Raw genomic sequence first — 14,369 nt, forward strand, 5'->3', positions numbered from 1 at the left:
CTGTGTCTTTTCCACATTTCTGATGCATAACATCCATGAACCTGATGAAATAATTGCATTAAGCTGCTACATTCTGAGATAATTTGTTATGCAACAGTAGTAGCTAGAACAATATCGTTTTTTGTTGTTGTTGTTGTTTTAGGCAGGGTCTCACTCTTCACCCAAGCTGGAGTGCAGTGGTACGACCATAGCTAACTGCAGCCTCCACCTCCCAGGTTTAATTGATCCACTCACCTCAGCCTCCTGAGTAGCTGGGACTACAGGTGCGCACCACCACGCCCAGCTAATGTTTTTTGTTGGGGGTAGGGGTAGAGATGGTTTCGCCATGCTGCCCAGGCTGGTCTCAGACTCCTGGGCTCAAATATTCCTCCTGCCTCAGCTCCCAAAGTGCTAGGATTACAGGCATGAGCTACCACGCCTGGCCCAAATGGTCTTTACACTCATTGAATCCTCTTTAAAATCCTATAGAGGAGAATCTATTATTATTTCCACGAAGAAAAACTGAGGACTAGAGAGATTAAGTAACTTTCCCAAGTTTACAAAGCTGATTACTAGTAGCAGGATTCCAGCACAGGTGGGATTCATTCTAAAGCTTGTGTGCTGAAATGCTTTCCTCACCTACCTCATAGCAAGGTAAGAGAAACTAATACCAGCCACCTGATTAATATTTAGACTATGCCCTATTGTCTAAAAAAAAGAAGAGAAAATGGAAATGACTTAGCTATAACCTGGAAGCAGAGAAGACATTCTTTTGCAGAGATTTTTGTCCATTGTTTTCCTTATTAGAGAAGAGCAAACAAGAGAGAACAGTTTTATTAAAATACGACTTATTTCATGGAGACAAAAAAATGAAACTCTTCATTATCAGGATGGTAATGGATGATAACTCTAAATTTAAATACAAAAAGAGATTGTCAAATTGTAATCTGCGAAGATTTTTTAAATGATTATTTCAATTCAGTTCCAACAGCCACCTCTCTTGAATGGTTTGGAACCCACCTGCCAAAAGGTGAAGGGACCAGAACAGATGCGCTCTCCAGGCCTCATTCAGCAATAAGATTCAGTGCTTCACACCAGTATGGGGGACTAATTAAACTCACAGTTGTATGGTGGAGCCAGCGATTATGTTTTAGAACAGACTGTGACCTCTCTCTGACCCAGAGGATAGCAAGCATCAGCATTTACAAGCCAAATGAAATAAGGCACTGTCAGCAATGTTCCTTACAGTAAGAAATATAACGATAATAATAATAAAAAGCACCAAGACATAAACCCACAGACAAGATGGTATCTGGAGACCCCAGGCATCCATGAGAATAAGGGAAGTGAAAATTCAATAAAATTCAATCTGAGATCTTAACAGGGGCTTTCCTCAAATAAGAAAGGCCCCCAAGCTGGTACAGTGGCTCATGCCTGTAATCCCAGCACTTTGGGAGGCTGAGGCAGGCAAATCACCTGAGGTTAGGAGTTCGAGACCAGCCTAGCCAACATGGTGAAACCCCCGTCTGTACTAAAAATGCAAAAAAAATTAGCCTGGCCTGGTGGGACGGGCCTGTAATCCCAGCTACTCAGGAGGCTGAGGCAGGAGAATCGCTTGAACCTGGAAGGTTGAGGTTGCAGTGAGCCAAGATCGCACCAGTGTACTCCAGCCTGGGCAACAGAGCAAAATTCCGTCAAAAAAAAAAAAAAAAAAAGAAAGAAAGAAAAAATAAAGGCCCCAAATATTATAAAAATCAAGGAAAAATTCATGCAGAGGACAATAAACATTACAAAAGACTTCATAAGTATTAAAATGTGGGACCTTGTTCCAACCACTTCTTCAGATACTAGCATGACATTGACATAGGTCAGGATAAAAAGCTAGAGAACAATATCAAATAATGATATTAGAAAAAAATTAAGTATTTTTTATTACTGTAACATTAGGTTTTCCTGTTCTTTGAAACGTTGTTTCTCATAATGATAACATGTTATCCTATATAAAAACAACTAACTGATGATTAGTGGATTATTTTCTCAGCAATGGAACTGAGTTTTCTCTAAGCCATCTATATCCATACTCTTGTTCATCCTGCCTTGTGAGAAGGGCATGATTTATTTAATGACTACCTTAGTGCAAGGTACCATGTATGACTGTGAAACAAATACTTTCACTACACAAAAATAAATTATCTAGGCAGTGATAAAACACCACCTTGTCCTCATTAGTACTTCATACTAAAAATGGAATTAATCGGCCGGACACAGTGGCTCGCGCCTGTAATCTAAGCACTTTGGGAGGCCGAGGCAGGTGGATCACCTGAGATCACACCACTGCACTCCAGCCTGGATGACAGAGTGAGAGTCTGTCTCAGGAAAAAAAAAAAAAAAAAAAATGGAATTAACCATCCCACAAAACTACTAGATAATCATTAACAAGTACTAGAGCAACCATTCCCAAATTCCTTTTTTAAAACCACTATTAAGATGTTTCGGTTCATTCATTCAGTCACCAATGAATGTCATCAATGAAGTACTTACCAAGTCCCCAGTCTCCACCAGATACAGAGTATAAAGTATAAGTGGATGATGTCCAACTTTCATTGTAGAAATCCCCAAGATAAACTTACAAATTGTAAACAAAGGTATCATAATATTGTTAATGTCCTTTTAGTTGGAAGGGGAAGGTTGGTTGGTGGAAGGTAATGAAGTAGAGAAATTTCCCTGAAAGCTGAATTGTAGTATACCTTTTGGTACACTTTGGATTGCTTGGAACAGAGTAGACAATAGAGAGGATTTTTCCAAGAGAGAAAAGAATAAGCCACAACTATTATTTAAAAAAATGAAACCATGTCCTCTGCAGCAACATGGACAAAGCTGGAGGCCATTATTCTAAGTGAAATGACTTCTTAGCCAAGAAGGGGTAGCCTCCAGTTTCAGCAAGGAATTGGAACAAATACTGCATGTTCTCGCTGTGGTATTTGGGAACTAAACCATGAGTACACATGGACATAAAGATGTAAATCATAGATACTGGAGACTCTAAAAAGAGGGAGACTGTGGGGGTGAGGCTTGAAAACTTGCCTATTGAATACAATGTTCGCTATTTGGGTAATGGGTATACTAGAAGCCCAATCCCTGCAAATATGCAATATAACCATGTACCCCTTGAATCTAAAATAAAATGAAAATTTTTAAAAAAGAATAAACCAACTTCAGGGATGTGGGAAGCAACATGGGACAGAAGAATCAGGCCCCTCCAGGAAAAGACAGAGGTACACATAACCAAATCCAAGCATGGCTAAGTGAAATCTAATGAGGGTGATTAAATTTTCAAGTGGTAGCCAGGCACAGTGGCTCACCCCTGTAATCTCAGCACTTTGGGAGGCCAAGGCAGGCGGATCACCTGAGGTCAAGAGTTTGAGACCAGCCTGACCAACATGGAGAAACCCCATCTCTACTAAAAATACAGAATTAGCCGGGCATGGTGGCGCATGCCCGTAATCCCAGCTACTCAGGAGGCTGAGGCAGGAGAATTGTTTGAACCTGGGAGGCAGAGGTTGTGGTGAGCTGAGATCGTGCAATTGCACTCCAGCCTGGGCAACAAGAGCGAAAACTCCGTCTCAAAAAATAAAAATAAAAAAATTCAAGTGGCTCAGTTCCACAAAGACAGGGTCAGGTGGAGCCACTCCTGAGAAGAGATAGTTATAGTTGTCAGGTGGGGGCTAGGGTGATCGATGGATGATGGTGGTCCTTCTAGGTTAGAGGGGCATTGGTTACTAAGGGGTGGGAAGAGGACACGTGGCAGAAACCCATGAGCGTTTCCAGGTCTTAGCCAAGAAGGGGTAGCCTCCAGTTTCAGCAAGGAATTGGAACACACATCAAAAACCAAGATGCAAAGCCACAAATACAAGCTAACCAGGTAAACTAGGGGTCAGCTGGAAGCTCTCTGAGGTATCTGAGGGCTAAATGTTACTTTGGGCCCACTAGACCAGTGGTGTGGAAGCAAGGACCCATTTTAAGATCTCACCAGCTATTGGTCAGAGTTCTCACTGTGCACTGTAAGGCCAGACTAGCCCTAACCAAGGGTCTATATGGAGTAGAACCTGAAGGTTGTGATAGGAAAATAAAAATCCAGGACCCCAATTCACTCTGCAAAAAGGAAAAAAATGAAGGTGAAAGCTGAGTTGTGCAAGAGCTGCCTTTCCTTTTGTTCCTAAGCAGATAGCCACGGATAAAAGTTTAAATATCTCCACAGGTAGCTATTCTATGTTCACCTTATCTTACGTAAAGCTTCAATTTACCGAGCACGAGAGGAATACATAATTGACCATTCCCCTACCTGCTCCTTTTCTCTTGCAACATGTGGATTCAATAATGTAACCCCCTCTCTCCCCTCCAGCCCACTATTCCCTCTTTAAATATTGAAGCCCTCAGACCATAGACTATTTCTGCAATTCTGTGTTTGTTTGTTTTCCTCCTGGGCATGTCCTTAACCTTGGCAAAATAAACTTCTAAATTGATTGAGACCTGTCTCAGATGCTTTTTGGTTTACAAGGTCATCACTGCTGGCATCTGGTTAAGGTTGAATAGCCATGAACTTACGCTGCCAACCTAAAACTACTCCTTCACTGTGATGCCTAACACCTCGGACAGTGTGGCCATTGCTTTGGGTTAAGGTCGAATCAGGGAACATCTTTCACAGGTCGGGTACAATCTAAAGCTTGGATTGACCTGCCCACTAGCATACTGATACTTACTACTTTGAGCACTGGAGCTAAAATGCAAATAATGATTTCTCCCTTAATTGGGTGCTGTGGTGATCCCATTCGGAGTGGAAGCACTGAAGGTTAAACAATAAAGAGCTATTGTGGAGCTATAAACCATGGTTTAAAAACAAATTACCCCTTTAAAGGAAAGTGATTAGAAGAGATAGCTAAGGTATAATACCCTCTGCCCAGTGAACAATAAGATGGACTAGAATGCCTAGATAACACGTTAGAACGAGCTATTGACTATCTCTTCCATATACTCTTTCATTCAGCAAATACGTATTGAGCACTGACTGTATGCCGGACAGTGTGCTGGGTCTTTCTCAGGCTTGGAGAATACAAGCAATTATTGTCTCTCTCTCTTTCTCCTCTCTCTCTTTTTTTTTTTTCTTTTGGACAGGATCTCACTCTGTCACCCAGGCTAGAGTGCAGTGGCACGTTCACAGCTCACTGCAGCCTTGACCTCCTAAGCTCAAGCTATCCCCCTGCCTCAGCCTCCCAAGTAGCTGGGACTGCAGATACCTGCCACCATGTCCAGCTAATTTTTGTGGTGTTTGTTGTTGTTGTTGTTGTTGTTTTGAGACAGGGTCTCGCTCGCTCTGTCCCCCAGGCTAGAGTGCAGTGGGGCAATCTTGGCTTACTACAGCCTCCGCCTCCCGGGTTGAAGTGATTCTCCTGCCTCAGCCTCCTGAGTAGCTGGGATTACAGGCAGGCACCACCATACCTGGCTAATTTTGTATTTTTAGTAGAGATGGGGTTTCACCATGTTGGCCAGGCTGGTCTCGAACTCCTGATCTCAGGTGATCCACCCACCTCAGCCTCCCGAAGTGCTGGAATTACAGGCATGAGCCACCGTGCCTGGCTAATTTTGTTTAGTTTTTGTAGAGACAGGTCTCACTATGTTGCCCAGGCTTGTCTCAAATTCATGGACGCAAGTGATCTTCCTGTCTCAGCCACCCAAAGTGCCGAGATTACCGGTGTGAGCCACTGCGCCAGGCCAAATTCTCTCTTTCTTATACTCACTCTGGCTTTCTCTCACTCTATTCCTCTGTTTCTGCCTTTTCCTCACTACGGTCTCTGTGAATGTATCTTTCAGCAGCAATTTGTTTATCCGTTTCTTCCCCCTTTTCGTCTGCCTACCTTTCCGTCTCCCTCTATTTGTCCTTTCTCTTCTCTAATCTTTTCTCATCTTTCTGTTTTATTTCCTTATCTTTCCACTATCCTCCCTTCCCTTAACTTCTCATAATGCTGACTGAAAACCAGTTTTAAAATATATTAATATAATATATATAATATAATGTATTAAATATAACCAATCTCAATGGGGGAAAAAGTGTCCTCTCAAGGGAGCTGCTGTTAAATGCATTACTCTTGGGACAAATAACATAAAGTTAGCACTTATTCACACATTTATATAGACGTAGATGAATATCCTACCTCGAAGGGACAGGGCACTGAAGGAAGAGAATCCCAGGTGTTTGACTTTTTCTGGCCATTGGTGATGGTAGAGGGAGGAAGGAAGGGTTTATGCATGGGACACTCCCTGGAGACAGTGAAGAAATGTGTCATCAGGGCAAGTGGCTTAGTGAAGAGACTGTCCTGAGTCTTTTCCCCACATCATTTTTCTGATTCTCACAACATCCCTAAGAGGTAGACGGCATTATTATCTGCATTTAAGGAAGCAGGTGTAGAAAGTCAGTGATGGAGTTAGAACAAGGGCCCAGTCTGTCTGATACCAAAGCCCATGGTGACAGAACAAAGCCGGCTGAACAGTTCTGTCTGCCAGAACAAAGCCAAGTCATAAAAAGGAACTGCGGTAAGATGTTTTGAGGGCTCATGGTCCCACGGCACTGCTCTCATCCAACTTTGCACGCGTGGTCCCTAACAGTGTGCTGGCCCAGGCTTGGAGCTCAATAAAAGATTAGTGAATGCATGAACAAGATTCAAAGCAGCAAGCACTAGAAATTTCTGAACTGGAAAAATCATTATCTTACCAAATTCAGGAATCATGCGGCCCCTGCATAAACATTCCTAGGACAATCCTACAAAATAAGAGTCGTAATTTGGCCACATTTTTTGATACAGCAGTTCAAGGCCTTAAGCTTCTGTACAAACACAGGACTTAAAATGCTTTTCCTATACTATCACTTTTGTAAAATTTCATCTATCATAAAATCTTGAAAATCATCAGAATGTGGCTGGGCACAGTGGCTTACGCTATAATCCCAGCATGTTGGCAGGCTGAGGTGGGAGGATTGCGTGAGACCAGGAGTTCAAGACTAGCCCAGGCAACATAGCAAGACCCTGTTTCTACAAAAACATTTTTTAAAATTATCTGGGTGTGGTGGTATAAGCCTATAGTCCCAGTTACTTGGGAGGCTGGGGCAGGAGAATCACTCAAGCCCAGGAGTTCAAGGTTACAGTGAGCTGTGATTATGCCACTGCACTCCAGCCTCAAAGACAGAGAGAGAGAGAGAGAGAAAGAGACAGACCACGTCTTGAAAAAAAAATTTTTTTTTTTTGAGACAGAGTCTGCCCTGTTGCCCAGGCTCACTGCAACCTCTGCCTCCTGGGTTCAAGCGATTCTCCTGCCTCAGCCTCCTGAGTAGCTGGGATTACAGATGCCCGCCATCACACCCAGCTAATTTTTGTATTTTAGTAGAGACGGGGTTTTGCTATGTTGGCCAGGCTGGTCTTGAACTCCTAACCTCAGGTGATCCACCCGCCTCAGCCTCCCAAAGTACTGGGATTACAGGCATGAGCCACTGCACCCGGCCATAAAAAAATATTTTTAAAAAATCATCGGAATGTAGATATATGTGTATTCATGACATTTGGCCAGGCTGGTCTCGAACTCCTGAACTCAGGTGATCCACCCGCCTTGGCCTCACCAGCTCCCAGCCACATCTATTCTTTCAGAAGTTTTAATAACTCACATTTATCAGCCAGGTATGGTGGCACTCATCTGTGTTCCCAGTTACTCAGGAGGCTGAGGCAGGAGGATCACTGGAGCCTAGGAGTTCAAAGCTGCAGTGAGCTGTGATCACACCACTGCACTCTAGCCTGGGAGACAGCAAGATGCTGTCTCTAAAAAAAAACCAGCAATAGGCCGGGCACTTTGGGAGGTTGAGGCGGGCGGATCATGAGGTCAAGAGATCGAGACCATCCTGGCTAATACGGTGAACCCCCATCTCTACTAAAAATACAAAAAAATAGCCGGGCTTGGTGGCGGGTGCCTGTAGTCCCAGCTACTTGGGAGGCTGAGGCAGGAGAATGGCCTGAACCCGGGAGGTGGAGCTTGCAGTGAGCCGAGATTGTGCCGCTGCACTCCAGCCTGGGCAACAGAGACAGACTCCATCTCAAGCAAACAAACAAACAAACAAAAAACCCAACAACAATAAAACTCATATTTATCTTCAGGATTCTGTGTAAACAAATTTTCTACAGTAGCATATATATATATATATATATATATATATATATATGTATTTTTTTTTTGAGGCAGGGTCTCACTTTGTTGCCCCGGCTGACGTAAGCACAATCATGGCTTACTGCAGCCTTGACCTCCTGGGCTCAAACAATCCTCTCACCTCAGCCTCTCAAGTAGCTGGGACTACAGGCATGCACCACCATACCCAGCTTGCTTATTTATTTATTTATTGAGACAAGGTCTCACTATGTTGTCCAGGCTGTTCTCAAACTCCTGGGCTCAAATGATCTTCCTGCCTCAACCTCCTAAAGTGTTGGGATTACAGGGATGCACCACCATGCCCAGCCATACATATCTTATAATTTAGTCAGTTTGATCATTTGTCTTCTAACTTGATTATTTCTTCAATGATACTTTTACTTGGGGATATTCACACCTTAGGTGATATATTTACTAAGATACTCTCCTTACGAGATTTATTCTCCTTGTGTGATAGTATGTTGTATGTACGTAATCTATTTTGAGTTCTCAACTCTTTGGAAGGAATATGTAATTAACTTATACCAAGTCTCAAGATAGAGAAGTTTACTGTGCCTATTTTGCTAATCATGAAACAAAAACTCAAAAGTGTAAGGAATTTGCCTGAGGTCTCACAGCAACGGTGGGAAGATATTAAAGACATGACCATGACTTAGAAGTTGATACTTGTGTTTGAGAATCTATTACTTGTGTTATACTCTCATTATACAGCCAGCTGGCTTCTTGAGTCTAAGAAGCTCAACAGATTTTTTTATTTACTTGGGAATATTTTAATGCTAATGTGAAGAAGTTTTCTTTATGGGAAGAAGAGAACAACACATTTAGTGTATTTTTCTGCATTTAGAGTGATAGATGAATAAAACTGTCATACAGTAGAATTTTGGAATTGTGGAACTGAAAACTCTCCTCACAATCATTTCACAGGTACAGTATAGGAATCACAGAACCTCTGCCTTGTGATCCCAGTGACAAGGATCTTATTGCTTTTCAAGCTTGCCTTTATGGCTGAATAAGTCTATTTTTAATTATGCATAGTAAATAATATAACAGCTATTGCTACTATCACATAACAAGTCACTTCAAAATTTAGCGGCATAACACACCATTTTCGTGACTACAGTCAGCAATTTAGGCTCTGCTCAGCTGGGCAGTTCTTCTGTTAGATTCCTTCACGGATCTGTGGTCAGCCATAGATTGGTTTTGCCAATCTTGGCTGGGCTCTCACACATGTCTGGAGCCTCAGCTGGGACAAATGAGCTGACTCAGCTCTGGTCCAGATGGTCTGTCATTCTCTAACAGGCTAGCCTAGACTTGCTCATATGGCAAAGGCAGGGATCCCAATAAAGCAAGTAGAAATGCACAAGGCCTCTAAAGTCTAGTACTGAAATTAGCACACCATCACTTCTGCCTCATGGTATTGGCCAAAGCAAAATCACAAGTCCAGCCTAGAATCAAGGGGTGGGGAAATGGACTTCACCTCTGAATGGGAGAAGACACATTATAAAGTGTTTGGAAGGCTAGGTAGATTGGCTCACATCTGTAGTCCCAGCTACTCGGGAGGCTGAAGCTGGAGAATCAATTGAGCCCAGGAGTTTGAGGCTGCAATAAGCCAAGGTCACACTGCTATAGTCCCATCTGGGTGAAAAAGTGAGACCCTATCTCTAAAAAAAAAGGTTGGGGAGTGTTGGATATAAGAAGGTCTAAACAATTGTGAACATTTTTGCAACCTACCACATATATTAAAAATTGCAGCTGGGTGGCCAGGCGCGGTGGCTCATGCCTGTAATCCCGGCACTTTGGGAGGCTGAGGTGGGCGGATCACGAGGTCAGGAGATCAAGACCATCCTGGCTAACACAGTGAAACCCCGTCTCTACTAAAAATACAAAAAATTAGCTGGACGTGGTGGTGGACACCTGTAGTCCCAGCTACTCGGGAGGCTGAGGCGAGAGAATGGTGTGAACCCAGGAGGCGGAGCTTGCAGTGAGCCGAGATCATGCCACTGCACTCCAGTCTGGGCAACAGAGCGAGACTCCGTCTCAAAAAAAAAAAAAAATTGCAGCTGAGTGCAGTGGCTCACACTTGTAATCCCAGCATTTTGGGAGGCCGAGGTGAGTGGGTCACAAGGTCAGGAGTTCAAGACCAGCCTGGCCAACACAGTGAAACCCTGTCTCTACTAAAAATACAAAACTTAGCTGGGTGTGGTGGCGGGCACCTGTAATCCCAGCTACTTGGGAGGCTGAGGCAGGAGAATCACTTGAACCCAGGAGGTGGAGGTTGCAGTGAGCTGAGATCACGCCACTGCACTCCAGCTTGGGCAACAAAGCTAGACTCCGTCTCAAAAAAAAACCAAAAAAACTGCATTTAGGGCTGGGCGTGGTGGCTCACACCTGTAATCCCAGCACTTGTGGGGGCTGAGGTGGGTGGATCACCTGAGGTCAGGAGTTCGAGACCAGCCTGAGCCAACATGGTGAAACCCTGTCTCTACTAATAACACAAAAATCAGCTGGTTGTGGTGGTACATGCCTATAATCCCAGCTACTTGAGAGGCTGAGGCACAAGAATCACTTGAACCCAGGAGATGGAGGTTGCAGTGAGCCAAGATCATACCATTGCACTCCAGCCTGGGTGACAAGAGTGAAACTCCATCTCCAAAAAAAAAAAGCATTTAGGAAGGAGGTGTTGAGTATTTTTACAAAATAAGATATAATATTCAAAATGCCAAAAGGACAACAGTAGGGCATGGACATTAATCAGTCAGAATGGATGACAGCTGTAAACAATAGACATGGCCGAATTAATGTATGCTGACTGACCTGAAAGATGTGATATTAAGATGATATTTCACTAAGAAGCCAGGAATACCCAAATTCTATCCTTATTGATGACTTTCTCCCAAGAGAAATACATACCCAAGAGACACAGCAAGGCACTTTATCATTGGCTGGAACTTTGGCCCCAACTCCTAGCAAAGAATTCAAGTTCAGTCTGAATAACCTCAAGCCAAAGTATGATCAAAGGGTTGTTTTGGTTTTTTTCCCACTGGAAGCCTGAACCTGAGACACAGATCTTTTCACTCCACTGCACGGACAGGTCACATCCACCAGATGGGAGGCAGAAGACCCAAAGGAACAGAGAGGAGAAGAGATGGTTTGCCCCAAAGCCTACACCTGTCTACCTCAGGGCTTCTCAGATCACAGCAGAAGCACTTCTCGAGTAAGTTACAAAATGGGAGGGGTCGGGGTAGGAGCATCTAAAGAGAGGAAGATAGTCAGGGTTTATTACACCAACTACTTCACCCTCTGGTGAAGCGTGAGATAACCCTGGGTGGGTCTCCACTCTGATGACTGGAACTGTAAGCCTTATCTCACATCTCTAGCTTTCTAGAGGGGAGAGGTCAGAAAGAAACCTCTCCCTGTATACCAAACATTTCAGCACAGCACATAGTTTCCATTCATGGTACAGTGGTAAACTAATTGTCCTTAAACTTGTATGTCTGTACCGTTTTGGTATAAAGGGTGGGGTGAGGGTGAGGAGCAAAGAGAAGATGAGAGACAATACCATATAGCACTGACATTGTGCAAAGTACTTTCACAAATAATTCATGCACAAACTCTCTTACCATCGTCTTGAACTTTCAGGACTCCATGTGAATTTTACTTTAATGGCCAAGGTTACATAAAGTGTCTCTAGTCCCTGAATTCATGAGTATCTGTTGGGGTCCTATTGTTGCAAGGATAGAAACCAATTATAACTTAAAGACTTTACTGGAAGCTTATCAGATAGCTCATGAAAACAAAGGAAAGGCAGAAGTACCAGGACAGCTGCAGGATCTAAGCAGTGAGAATGAATGGTTATTTCTTCCAGGTGCCGATGACAAGATAAATCAGCTCCAACATTTCTGGCTCTGACCCAGCAATTCCATTACTGGGTATATACCCAAAGGAATATAAATTGTCCTATCATAAAGTCACATGCAGCCAGGCACACTGGCTCACACCTGTAATCTCAGCACTTTGGGAGGCCGAGGCAGGCAGATCACTTCAGCCCAGGACTTCAAGACCATCCTGGGCAACATGGCAAACCGCGTCTCTACTAAAAATACAAAAATTAGTTGGGCCTGGTGGCGCATGCCTGTAGTTCCAGCTACTTGGGAGGCTGAGGCATGACAATTCTTGAACCTGGAAGAGGGAGGCTGCAGTGAGCCAAGACCACTGTACTCTAGCCTAGGTGAGCGAGATTTGGTCTCAAAAAAAAAAAAAAAAAAGACATATGCATGTGTATGTTCATTGCAGCACTATTCACAATAGCAAAGACATAGAATCAACCTAAATGCCCATCAACAGTGGACTGGAAAAAGAAAATGTGGTACATATACACCATGGAAAACTATTACAGCCATAAAAAACGAGATCACGGACGTTGCAGGAAAATGGATGGAACTGGAGGCCATTACCCTTAGCAAACTAATGCAGGAACAGAAAACTAAATACCACATGTTCTCACTTATAAGTGAGAGTTAAATGATGAGAATACCTGAACACAACATAGAGGGGAACAGCACACACTAGGGCCTACTGGAGGGTGGAGGCTAGGAGGAGGCAGATTATCAGGAAAAATAATGAATGGGTACTAGACTTAATACCTGGGTGAAGAAATAATCGTACAACAAATGCCCATGACACAAGTTTACCTATGTAGCAAACCTGCACCTGTAACCCAAACTTAAAAGTTTAAAAACAAAAATTTCAGGGAAACACTATCTGGATGACCTAGCTTGGTTGTATGTTCATCCACTGGACAGAAAAAGCCATGGCCTCTAACAAAGGACTATTTTGGTGGTTCATGGGGAGAGACTAATTTCTCATTTTCCAAAAGAACAGGCAAAGTTGCTGGGCCAACCAAAACAATCCACAATGTTATAGCCACTGCATCATTAAAGTACTGAATAAAGACATGCAGCAAGGGTAGGTGGCCTGGGGACTGTAGTGTATAATAAGCTAGTGAGCAACCTCAGAAAATGTATTCAGTTGGCGCAGTCTAACGGGGTAGTTGGGAAATTTGCTTATCGCCATTGTTCTAAAAAGTACCCAGCACTTGTGTTGAGCTGGTATAGTAATACACACAGACATAAAAATGATTGCCATGATGGAAGAAGTTTTTATTATAATCACAGTCCCTAGAAAGAGGAGGAACAACACACATGCAAGACCACACAGGGAAGCACCAAAGCTAGATGAGCAGACAGCGAGAGACAGGATCTATGGGTGGGAGATTTAATTGTAGTTTATGCAGGAAGGAATGAGCCAAGCAAAGTAGGCAAGCAGTACAAGCTTATGGTCAGAGAGTCTAAATAATTTCAGTGGGCTCTGCGCTATGTTGGTGGTCCCCAGTTGTCTGGTACTTGGCCCTGTGGTGATTAAGGTAGGGGATGGAGTCCCAGACAGTAGGAGTCTGATAAAAGGTGACATGTGGGCAATAGAGTCTTGGAATTGGTTGGTTTGCATATTAAAGGCATACTGGCAGGGAAGTTCCTTATCTTTAGGAATTAGTTAATCCTCGGAGGGGTGGTTCCCAGGGTCCAGAAGCCCCCAAATGCCAGAGCATCAAGAATACAGAAAATTAGCTGGGTGCCGGGGCACAAGTCTGTAGTCCCAGCTTCTCAGGAGGCTGAGGCAGGAGGATTGCTTGTCCCTAGGAGTTTTAGGCATAGTGAGACCCTGTCTCTTAAAAAAAAAAGAGGCTGGGTGCAGTAGCTCACACCTGTAATCCCACCACTTTGAGAGGCTGACGCGGGAGGATTGTTTGAGCCCAGCCTGGGCAACATAATGAGACCTCATCTTTACAAATAATAAAAAAGAAATAGCCAAGTGTGGTGGCATGCAGCTGTGGTCCCAGCTATTCTTGCTAGAATGAGGTGAGAGGATCACTTGAGCCTGGGAGGTCAAGGCTGCAGTGAGCTGTGATCACACCACTGCACTCCAGCCTGGAAAACAGAGTAAGACCCTGTCTCACAGAAAAAAAAAAGAAAGGAATACAGAACATAAGAAAATACGGCTAATACAAAATACAGTAGTATTTTGTTTGTTTGGGTTTTTTTTTTTTTTTTTAATAATAGAGATAGGGTGTTGCCCAGGCTGATCTTGAACTC

This window comes from Symphalangus syndactylus, chromosome 19 (genome assembly GCF_028878055.3).
Source record: "Symphalangus syndactylus isolate Jambi chromosome 19, NHGRI_mSymSyn1-v2.1_pri, whole genome shotgun sequence".
NCBI lineage: Eukaryota > Metazoa > Chordata > Mammalia > Primates > Hylobatidae > Symphalangus > Symphalangus syndactylus.